The sequence below is a fragment of the Delphinus delphis genome, chromosome 2 (assembly GCF_949987515.2).
Source record: "Delphinus delphis chromosome 2, mDelDel1.2, whole genome shotgun sequence".
Classification (NCBI taxonomy): Eukaryota; Metazoa; Chordata; class Mammalia; order Artiodactyla; family Delphinidae; genus Delphinus; species Delphinus delphis.
In genome coordinates this window covers 27,843,000-27,854,780 of record NC_082684.1, presented here as the reverse complement: position 1 = coordinate 27,854,780, position 11,781 = coordinate 27,843,000, and positions in this window count along the sequence as shown.

Sequence of the window (11,781 nt, the reverse complement as noted above, 5' to 3'; positions counted from 1 at the left end):
GCCAGATGAATCCCCACCTGTGTGATTAGATACATCCTATATCAAGGCATACTCCCTTACTGTCCCTAAAACTATCCATTTCCAGCGATTTATGCTTTTGGAGTAAGCATTTGCCTCTCTCTTCAGGTCTTAGTTTTGGAATACAGATTCTTTTATGAGTAGTAAGCTCCTAAAGTTGAACATAAGTGAAGTTATCAGATGGTACCACACAGGAGCACTGCGCTCTTGGGTGAGTCTGAGAAACAGGATGCTGGGAGCCTAGAGAAGACTATTCATCCTGTTCAAAGCCAGCTGTCACAGTTGTGCCGGTTGCTGATAGAGGATCCTCAGAGCCCACCCAGCGGACCTATAGCTCTACTCACACAGGCGTGGGAGATTTTTCTCCCCATCCTCACCCGAAACCTCGGAGGACACTACTGTACAGTAACCCAGGGCTTCCCACACTGTTGGATGTCAAGGGCCAGCAAAGTTTTTAAAAAGTTGGTGAACTGACATATGTTGCCAACTTTTTTTTTTTTTTTTTTGCAGTAAGCAGGCCTCTCACTGTTGCGGCCTCTCCCGTTGCGGAGCACAGGCTCCGGACGCACAGGCCCAGCGGCCATGGCTCACGGGCCCAGCCGCTCCGCGGCATGTGGGATCTTCCCGGACCGGGACGTGAACCCATGTCCCCTGCATCGGCAGGCGGACTCTCAACCACTGCGCCACCAGGGAAGCCCGGTTGCCAACTTTTAATTTTACCAAATGATAACAATTACCACGTATTATCACCATCGTTTCATAAATGAGAGGGCATTTTAATACTCAAAAAGTCGAAAGGACATAGACTGAAGGACTGAATATATGTAGCTTTATGAAAACTCCTTGCTTTGTCTTTATTTCTCCTATCTTCCTTTCACAGTTCTATTCATTCTTCATTCTCCATAGGGTGGTATTGATAGTGGTGAAGAGCAGACAGAGAAACCAAGGAGAGGTAAAAATCTGATTCAAGAACCATTTGAGTTTCCCAATCAAACTGACTACTTCTTCTTTTTCTTTTTTATCATTTAGTTATCTATTTATTTGGTTGCACCGGGTCTTAGTTGTGGCAGGTGGGCTCCTTAGTTGTGGCAAGGGAACTCTTAGTTGCAGTATGCATGTGGGATCTAGTTCCCTGACCAGGGGTCGAACCCATGCCCCCAGCATTGGGAGTGTGGAGTCTTATCCACTGTGCCTCCAGGGAAGTCCCTAACTGACTACTTCTTGCATTATGCACCTTTGGGTCACCAGTTTCTTTGGTAAAGGAGAGTAAAATAATCTCACCAGATGGGTTCCTGGTAGTGGGAATATAACATATTGAGTAATTCCCTTGGAATTACTTCCACTCTGGGACAGGTCAGTTTGTTTCTAGTTGGTCTGTTCCTTGCTTGGACCATGCCCCACCCACCCAAATACTTCTGGTTTTACTCGGGGAGGTGAGATTAGTGACTGTCTTATACCTGATTCAGCCAGATCAGATGGAGCCGAATGGTGGAGACTGGCAAAGTTCCCAGAGGAGTGAACAAGCCTGCCTTCCAACTGGTGTCACAAGCAGGTGCAGGAAACACTGGCAGAGCCAGTTTAACCAGCATCTTGGGCAAGATTTGGCCAGTACTTTTTTCCTGTTTCTAATTTCCTCTGGCAGAAGTGGGAACTCTCTGTGTTCTGTGGTTGCATGTTAATCTAATACAACCAACACACTATCTTTTTTTTTTTTTGGCTGCGTTGGGTCTTCGTTGCTGCTCACGGGCTTTTCTCTAGTTGCAGCGAGCAGAGGCTACTCTTTGTTGCAGTGCGTACACTTCTCATTGCGGTGGCTTCTCTTGTTGTGGAGCACGGGCTGTAGGCGTGCCGGCTTCAGTAGTTGTGGTTCACGGGCTCTAGAGCACAGGCTCAGTAGTTGTGGCTCACGGGCTTAGTTGCTCCATGGCATGCGGGATCTTCCTGGACCCGGGCCCGAACCTGCGTCCCCTGAATTGGCAGGCGGATTCTTAACCACTGCACCACCAGGGAAGTCCCCCAACACTATCTATGTATCTATGTATCTATGTATCTATCTATGTATCTATGTATCTATCTATCTATGAATGATGTATAATATATATATTTCCCTCAAAAGCCCAATGTGAATAGAAGCTGAGACTATAATTTAATTCTAAGCAATTTAAGCATAATTAAGGCACCTGAGACTGAGTTTCTCTCTCATCAGCCACCAGAGAGTAGACACCTAGGGAAATAAATGCACTTATTCAGGTCCCAAGACACTACTTACTACACTGGGGAGAAAATTTAGTCCAATTATTATCTATTGCAGATTAGAAAATTATAAGATCATTTTTTAAACAATTATTGAACCTAGTCAACCAAAATGGCATAATATACCTATATTATTGAATTTTGGTGACTATTAAATAACATAATATCTCTAAAGCACTGAACATAATTCTTGAGCAAGCACTCGGTAAGTATTAGCTATTGTTATCTCCATGCATTCAAGAAGTACTTTTTGAGCAGCCTTTATTCTGTCAGATGCTGTGTTAGGGGTTAGAGAGTCAATGATGAGTAAACAGGCAAGATTTCTGTCTTCCTCGAATGGGGAGCTAGACACCAAACAGTCAATCAACAGTTAACAGCTACCAGGACTTTGCTAGATGCTTGAGGGTCCATCAGTGAAGAAAACAAAAATCCTTATCCTTGTGGAACTTAACTGTTTTTTTTTTAAATTAATTTTTTGGCTGCACCACACAGTATGCGGGATCTTAGTTCCCTGACCAGAGATCGAACCTGTGCCCCCTGCAGTGGAAGCATGGAGTCTTAACCACTGGACCGCCAGGGAAGTTCCGGAACTTATTTTTTAGATATTAGCCCAATTGCTTTCTTTTTATTTTATTTTATTTTATTTATTTATTATTTTTGGCTGCGTTGGGTCTTCGTTGGTGCGGGCAGGCTTTCTCTAGTTGTGGTGAGCGGGGGCTACTCTTTGTTGCGGTACATGGTCTTCTCATTGCGATGGTTTCTCCTGTTGTGGAGCACGGGCTCTAGGCGCACGGGCTTCAGTAGTTGTGGCGCACGGGCTTAGTTGCTCTGCGGCATGTGGGATCTTCCCAGACCAGGGCTCGAACCCATGTCCCCTGCATCGGCAGGCGGATTTTTAACTACTGCGCCACCAGGCAAGTCCCCCAATTGCTTTCTAAATAAGTATATATTATTACAAATGGTGTTTAGTGCTATACATGCAAAGCCTAGGGTGGAATGAGGGCTTCTGAAGGGTTCCTAGTTCAGTCTGGATGCTCAAAGAAATTCTCTATGAGGTTATGACATTTTAAATTTGAGATCTGGATAAGAGTAGATCCAGTTGAGGAGCAGAGTGGGAGATGGGGGCAGAGAACATATGTATAATACTAGTAACTCATATTTAATTCATGCTTTCCATGTTATGATGCCTTTTCCCAAATGTTCTAGAGGCTGAGACTGCCAAAATCGGGAGACAGTCCCTGCATCAGAAGTTTGCTTCCAGATTGAATTTAGCTCTCAATTTCAGAATGCACAGCAGCAGCTGCCTATAGTTTGCTCCTTCCCGGGAATCACTGACAGTTGACAGTCACTGCCTCAGCCTCCCTTGGTCTCATTGCCTGGAACAATTAGTACCAACTACAACAGGAATGACCTCTGAGAACTGAACTCCGCTTCTTTGACTTGCTGTAATGATAGTCACCCTAGTGCCCCCAGGAATGTGTCAGCATACGTTTGCTGCTGGATTTAAATAATCAAGCTTGGGCTGAATAATCAATCTCTGAGGGTTGAGCTACTCTCTTCCCCTGACACACGCGTAATCCTTTAGCTCACTTTTCTCTTTGCTACTGAATTTTCTCCCATTTAAGTTTTAACGCTCTTCTTCTGTCATTCCCATTAGCAGGTTTTCACAGTCTGGTTCGTATTCCAGCTCTGAAATAGTTCACATAGTTCTGTGCAGACATAATATTTATGGGAACTGAAGATGGGTGGATTCTGATAATGGCTTGTGGGACAGTCTCCAGTGCAGTGAAAATAACAAAGAATTCAAGAAACTAATACTATGAGAGTTTAGTCCCCTATAAACTTCCCAAATGTATTTGCTTAAACCCTGTGTAAGTATTAGCAGAATACAAGGAAATGTCACCCTGCGTGAGAAAGCTTGGTTTGTTCAGTGTTCTGTTTTACAGCACAAATTCTAAGCTGGACTCTGTTTATTGTCAATAGCTCTCTAACAAAGAGCAAAATGGAATGCGCCCGTTTTTAAATTCCTGTAAAAAAGGGCCCTGGAAGACCTCAAAGCCTGACTGAGGGTAATTTACATCACTATTTTTCAGTGCTTTCATTGAAGACTCTCTAAGTTATTGAAAGACAGCTTACCAACCATTGATTTTCGTGTGTAGCCATCTATAGGAAGGATCCATATGGGTTGTTATTGTGTGAGAATGGAATAGAACCATCCATGTCCTGTTTGAAGGATAGCGACAGCTAGGGAGGAAACTAAACTGGGAATAGCTGGGACATTTCCAAATTTGGTAGCACTGATCCCAAAGTTGGTGTTTATGGTCTGGGGGAGGGAGAGATGGTTTTTGGTAACTAGGGCTTGAAATGCACCTTACAAAGACAGAGGGTTGCTGGGCTCAGTGATATTTCTCAATACTTTACCTTGGGAAGCATTTCCTCTACTCAGAATGCTCTGCTCCCTGTCCTTCTGTGGCTGGTTCCTTCTTGCCATTCACTTCTCATGACAAATGTCACCTTCTTCCACCTAATCCAAAGGAGCAACACAGTCACTCACAACATATCCCTCCATTTTAATTACCTGCCCAGCACTTTACTTTTATCTGACATTTGTTTATTTGTTATTTGTTTTTTACATTACTAGACTGTGAGCTTCATGTCAGTAGGAAGCTTGTCTGTTTACTATGGATTCCACTGACTGGCACATAGTAGGTGTTCAATAAAGGTACTGAAATGAAGAATAAGGAATAGGATAATTGCCTCTGTACAATCTGAGTGATGAAAGGATTAACTTTGTAGAGGCCATACCCTAGTATCTGCAGGTAACTGTTTTTTCTTATGCAAGATAATAATAATTTGAGGTCTGTGAAACCCCTTTCTTTCCTGGACTGAATTCTGAAACCAATGGAAAAATGAAAAGCAGGATAGAGATATCTGATAAGAATATTAGTAAGTTAATCTCAAACCAGATGTGTGAAATTAACACCTCAGGGCTGCTGTTACGTAAAAATACAATCTAGGGAAGATCCCACATGCCGCGGAGCAACTAGGCCTGTGAGCCACAACTACTGAGCCTGAGCGTCTGGAGCCTGTGCTCTGCAACAAGAGAGGCCGCGATAGTGAGAGGCCCGCGCGTGGCCATGAAGAGTGGCCCCCACTTGCCGCAACTAGAGAAAGCCCTCACACAGAAATGAAGACCCAACACAGCCAAAAATGAATAAATAATAAATATTTAAAAAAATATAAAATCACTTAATTTGAAACTCTTCCTTTTTCTCTATTATTATCATTATTGTTATTATTACTATTATCATATATCTTTTTATGTGTGTCTCTGGTGCTTTTAGCATATGGGCCAGAAATGGATAAGAGATGCGGAAATATTAACTGTTCGTGGCTTGGAGCTATAGTTCTGTGGGCTTGTGGATTGGGGGGGCCAATGAATGGAGTGCTATTTGCATCAGGCTTTCTTCATTTCCCCAGCCTATTCACAACCCCTTGCTTCTCTCTTTTCCAGGTTCCAAAGCTCAGGCAGACACCAGCTGGATGAAGCCCTGGGTTCAAATAAACTTGACTTGGATGATGAAGTATTAATAGCAAATGAAGTCCCAAATCCTCACCTACTATGAAGTTTCCCATTCCTGGCAAACAGACTAGTGGAAAGCAAAGATTTCTCACCCACAGACACACCTCTGGGCAGGAGACCCTTGATTTATTCCAAACCACTTGATTAATCTGGAGAAAGAAAGAGACTGGTTCTGTCAAAGATTCAAATTAAGAATCCCATCCCTTGGTGCAAAGCATTCTGCACAGATCAGGAGCACATGGTGCTCTGTTTATAACTGCAGAGATCAGCTCCAGCCCAGACAGGGCTGATGCAGGTGCTGCATCCAGGCCTCAGGTGATCCTGTGTTATGTGATACTCTAGTCCTGTCCAGTGTATGCCAAACAATCAGCGAATACTGACCTGGTGGCAGCCACATTCTCAGCCACGGCCGGATTGCCCAAGAAGCCAAGGAAGCCTGTGCTGGGGTGGGGGCAGGGGTGGGGGGTGGAGAAAGATTCAAAGAAGAATTAGGAAAACTGTATTCATCGTTCTATGTATTGCGTGCTTGCTATTGTGCCAGGCACTGTTCCAGGCACTGGGGAGCCGGCAATTTTTCCATCCCTCATGTTGCGGCATGTGAAATCTTTAGCTGCAGCATGCGGGATCTCTTAGTTGCGGCATGCAAACTCTTAGTTGAGCCATGAGAACTCTTAGTTGCGCCATGTGGGATCTAGTTCCCTGACCAGGGATCGAACCCTGGCCCCTTGCATTGGGAGCGCGGAGTCTTAGACACTGGACCACCAGGGAAGTCCCAATATTGTTTTTATTTTGAATTACTTGGCAGGTTATCATAATCATTTTAGTATTGGTGCCATGAAAGTTTTATTATGGCCCTATTCCCAGTGCTTTTTTTTTTTTTTGGCTGCGTTGGGTCTTTGCCGCCGTGCGCGGGCTTTTCTCTAGTTGCAGCAAGCGGGGGCCACTCTTCGCTGCAGCGTGCAGGATTCTCATTGGGTGGCCTCTCTTGTTGCAGAGCACAGGCTCTAGGTGCGCGGCCTTCAGTAGTTGTGGCACTCGGGTTCAGTTGCTCCGCGGCATGTGGGATCTTCCTGGATCAGGGCTCGAAACCGTGTCCCCTGCATTGGCAGGCGGACCCCCAACCACTGTGCCACCAGGGAAGCCCCTCCCGGTGCTTTTAAACTAAAAAATTGGTTATGTTTTTTTACCTCTATGCCCAAATATTTTCTAAAAAGTTGCTTGTGGTATTAGGCTGAGTTTGTGGAAAAGAAAGGATTTAGGGGGATAACCCATCCCAGATGAAATTTCTTTTTGTGCTGATCACTGTTTCTGGGCGGGATGGTTGTGGATTTAAAAATATAGCACCCATACCCTCTTGAATGGCAGCTAGTGGAAGCATTAATACGCAGATATGATGGGTCCATACAGTTCTAAGGATGGGTATACCCCTTGGGTTTATAAGCATCTAAATTATTATGCCTGGTAAAGAAGGTGCTGATCAGGATTTTGGTTCCCCTCACCTGAGAAAGATACAGGTAAGAAGTCACCCATCAAGCCCCTTTATCCAAAAAGAGAATCCATGCTGCCTTCTCAGCCACATGAACAATAGATGATGAGTTTCTGTTTAATGTTCCTGCATTCCACAAACATTTATCGAGTACCTACCAGTGTCAACAAGCTAGGTCCTGAGGATAGATACCTATTGAATAAGACAGATAAGGTCCCTGCTTTGGTGGAGCTTGTGGCTTAGGAGAGGAAGACAGACAATGAAAAAGTACATAAATAAAAAAACAAGGTAACCTAGTGATAAGTCCTTGATAGAAAATAAAACCAAGTAATGTGACAGAAAGTGACTGAGGTACAAGGAGGAGGGATGCAACATTGGATGGGGGACAGGCTTCCTGGAGAATGTGAAACTGGAGCAGATATTGATCATGAGGATAAGTCAACGTGTCCAGATCAGGGGGAAAGAGGGAACAGTGAATACAGAGGCTCAGCTCCTGAACCAGACTGGCATATTTGAGGAATAGAAAGAAGGTCAATGTGGCTGGAGAGGAGTGAAGGAGGGAAAGTTGTTCAAGATGAGGTTGGAGGGTGAGGCCAGGGCTGGGTCACACAGATGTGGTAGACCTCTGTAAGGAGTATAGATTTTTTCCTAAGTGTAATTCTGTATATTGACCACTAAACAGGTTTGGAGAGATTTATGATTTAGTGTTTAGTGTTAAGATTTAATTCAGAGCCCCACTAAGTGGGAGAGGAGATTTTCAGTGTATGATCTGTCCTTATCTGAATTGATTACCTCACAAACTCGGGTGGGTCAGTCTAAAGGTGGAATTCTTCAGTTGAGTCAATTTGGGGATTTTCACAAGGGATCTGTAACTCATTGACACTCCAGTGGAGAAACATCAGAACTCAGTGGAGAAAATCAGAACTCAGCTGGGAGCTGCAACCAGAATTTTCTCACAGAATACAAATCAGATACTAAACTGAGACACAGAGTGTCCACATCTGAGGATGAAACTATGATCTGTAGATCAGAAGGCAGCATAATCTGAATTCCTACATACTGGTCAGCTGATCAGGATTCTCCTGGTTTGGGAAAGGGGATTTATTTTTTTGCATTACAATTATTAACTCTCTTTTAAAGAGCTTTCTTGCTGTTCTTGTTGAGTAAGGTGGTGGATAAAATGGTGTAAACAATGCTTGAGATGTCTTAACATCCTGAAGCTCATCACGTGCCAGCCCATTTGAGCCATCCCCAGCCTTGCCGTGAGATTTCCCCATTGGATGGGAGCTCTGTAGTTGAGGTTTATTAGTCAGGGTGTGTTGTTGTCCTATAGGTTTAGTGACGTAGATGGGATTCCTTTGGAATTCTAGCAGCTAAATCCACCAGAGCCAAAGAAGGTCAGCTCAGGACATCTGGGGAGCTGACAGCCTGGACAAGACTTGCTTGTCTGAGGATAGGGAACACTTGTTTCTGCAGCGAGGTTTGGCATTACTGACCGAATTGGGGGGGGGGGGGTCCGAAGCTGCTGGTGTGGTGAAAGATGCCATGAGCTTGGGCTGAAATACATCCTTCTTAGGCACCATAGCTGTTCCCCAGTTTCCTCAGCTCCAGAGGGAATGTGTCCCAGGGACCACACAGACCACCCATTTGTTTAAATGCTTATATTAGCAGAAGGATGGGGATCCCATTGAATCATTACCTCCTGTCAAAAAGCCAAGAGTTATTCAGAATGAAAACAATTTTTCCCAAAGAGGCGAAATCTCTCTTACTAATTAGTGGTGGTGATGGCGGTGTGTGTGTGTGTGTGTGTGTGTGTGTGTGTCTGGTGATGGTGGTGGTAGTTCTGTGCCTCCCACTGTTTTAAAATAGGGACAGTCTTTGCTCACTGTCTGAGCCGTGGGGTGAGTAACCTTGACCCCTAAGCCCCTTCACTGGATTCATGCGAGTGTGTGAGTCCTGAGGGAAGTGTGGAATACTTCTCTCCCTTGGGTCTAGACATTTAGAATGAATAAATTAGAGGGTGGTGGCAACACGGTCATTGTCATTACAGACAACGTGGCATTTATGTATGGGCACCAGCTGTCTTTCTCATGGGGCTCAATTACAAGAGTAAGTTCGATCTTTCATCATGAACCACTGGAGTGTTCTTTACTGACAGAGGCTGCACCAGCTGAAAATAGCCCAAACATCTTGTTATTTTCTCTTTCCCAATCTTTGCATATTCACGCCCAAGAATAAAAGACTCAGCCTGTTCAGCCTTTTCAAAGAGTTAAAGAACATTCTCTATTTGACTTCTTAGTACCCAGAAAGGACAATAATATATACTTGCCTTGCTTGGCTGAGGGCATTCATTCATTCATTCATCTGTTCAATACATGTTTATTAAACACCTACTGGGCCAGGCATTGGGCTACGTGCTAAGTGAATATTTGCATAGGAAAAAGATAAAGGCCAAAATTATGTAGATGTTAAAACAAGTCTTAGAAGCGACTTCCCCAAGTCCCTGAAGGAGTTGAATCTGCTATGCGCATCTTTCTGACTTTTGGTCCCGTGCTCTGACCACAACCCTTCGCCACTAGACCACACTTCTCCAAATAAACAACTACTTCTGCATGCTGGGGACGGGTTGTGTACGGCAGCATTTACGTAGGCAGCGTAGACAGTAGCCTTTCACTTAATGTTGCAATAACACCAGGCTAAACAATGTGCACTGACCTCCAGAGTTACTGAACAAAAGCTTGCTGTGGGTCAGGTCTCTTAACTCAAATGCCAGAGAAGTGCAAAATATGAAAAGTCTTCATCTGATAAGAAACAACTGCTGGGAAAGAATGAATCTGTGTTTAATCTGGGTTAAAATCGGATGTGGGAGTCTACCCTCCTGTTCACTTTTGGATCCTCAGATAGGGGGAACTCAGCACATAGATAATCACAAACTATGTAAGTTTTGGTTTTCCACGCTCAGGCTTGTCCAGAACGTGGAATCCCTGCCCTGTTGGAAGGCAGCACTGTGCTCACAGAGGCACACACACATTTGTCTTAAAGTTACCCTGACCTTGGCAGATGGCAAAGATAATTTCACAGGTTGGGTCAGATTTCCTTTTTTTTTTTATTATTATATTTTAAAATTTTATTTATATATTTATTTATTTATTTTGGGCTGTGTTGGGTCTTTGTTGCCGCACGCGAGCTTTCTCTAGTTGTCGCGAACGGGGGTTACTCTTCATTGCGGTGCGCGGGCTTCTCATTGCAGTGGCTTCTCTTGTTGCGGAGCACAGGCTCTAGGCGTGCGGGCTTTAGTAGTTGTGGCACGAGGGCTCAGCAGTTGTGGCGCATGGGCTTTGTTGCTCCGTGGCATGTGGGATCTTCCGGGAGCAGAGCTTGAACCCGTGTCCCCTGCATTGGCAGGCAGATTCTTAACCACTGTGCCACCAGGGAAGTCCAGATTTCCCTTTATTTTAAGGCTACATCACTTGAGCTCCATATTAAAAATGTGATTTGGCAGTCCTGAAATGGATACCATGAGTATATTGAGATATGAGAGTATGTTGGAATGATTGCAGGTTCAGATATTAGCGGGGCAGGAGAGGAATTCTGAGATTATATCATCTGATACTACTGCTTCGGGTTGAGCACTTGCTTCCTAGATGATGCTCTGGCCCCTTTTGATCTTTATCATGTCATTTCCCAGAGGACTGTGGATCCAGATCCTGTCTCTGTATTGCAGTCATTTCCTCTGATACCTGTCCCCAAATCCTCTTCTGTGCTCAATAGCACCCTGTTATTAGCCCCGTCAAACCACTTACTGCTGTCCTGCAATTCTCTGATGACTTGTCAGTCCAGGAGGCTGGAATCTGTCTGACAGTAGGGACAGGTCCACCCTGTTCATTACAGTGAGTGCCAGCCCCCAGCAAGTACCAGGCCATAGGAGGCTCTCAATAAGTAAATTCTTCGTTAAATAAATAAAAGAACGTGTGATTCTGTCCTTTTCAGAGGATGGATTTATTAAGTCTCCAACTCTCTAGTCATAATGTTGCCAGGAAGGAAAGAGTTAAGCTATGTGGAGGAGACAGGTTTATCCAAAGACCTTTTTCCTTTTTCATTGGCAAGGGCAGGATAAATGATATATGAGATAAATCCTGGATATAAAATCTTGACACATCCTTTGTCTGTTGGCCTGAGCTGCTTCAAGACTCTGAAGGGGAAGTAAATGAAATCATTCTAGGTTTTCTCTTAAGTGGCCTGAGATCCAGTTATGAATGGAAGGCAAGGCCAGACCCAGGAATTCAAAGCTTGACCTACTTTGCCCAAAGCTAATAAGAAGAAGAGAGATGGATTTGCCTTCTTAACTTTTTTTTTTTTTTTTTTAAAGAATCAAGTACAGTGAAGTAGCCTGACAGACAACAGAACTAGGTGAATGGAAGGCAGCAGAATTGCTTTAGGA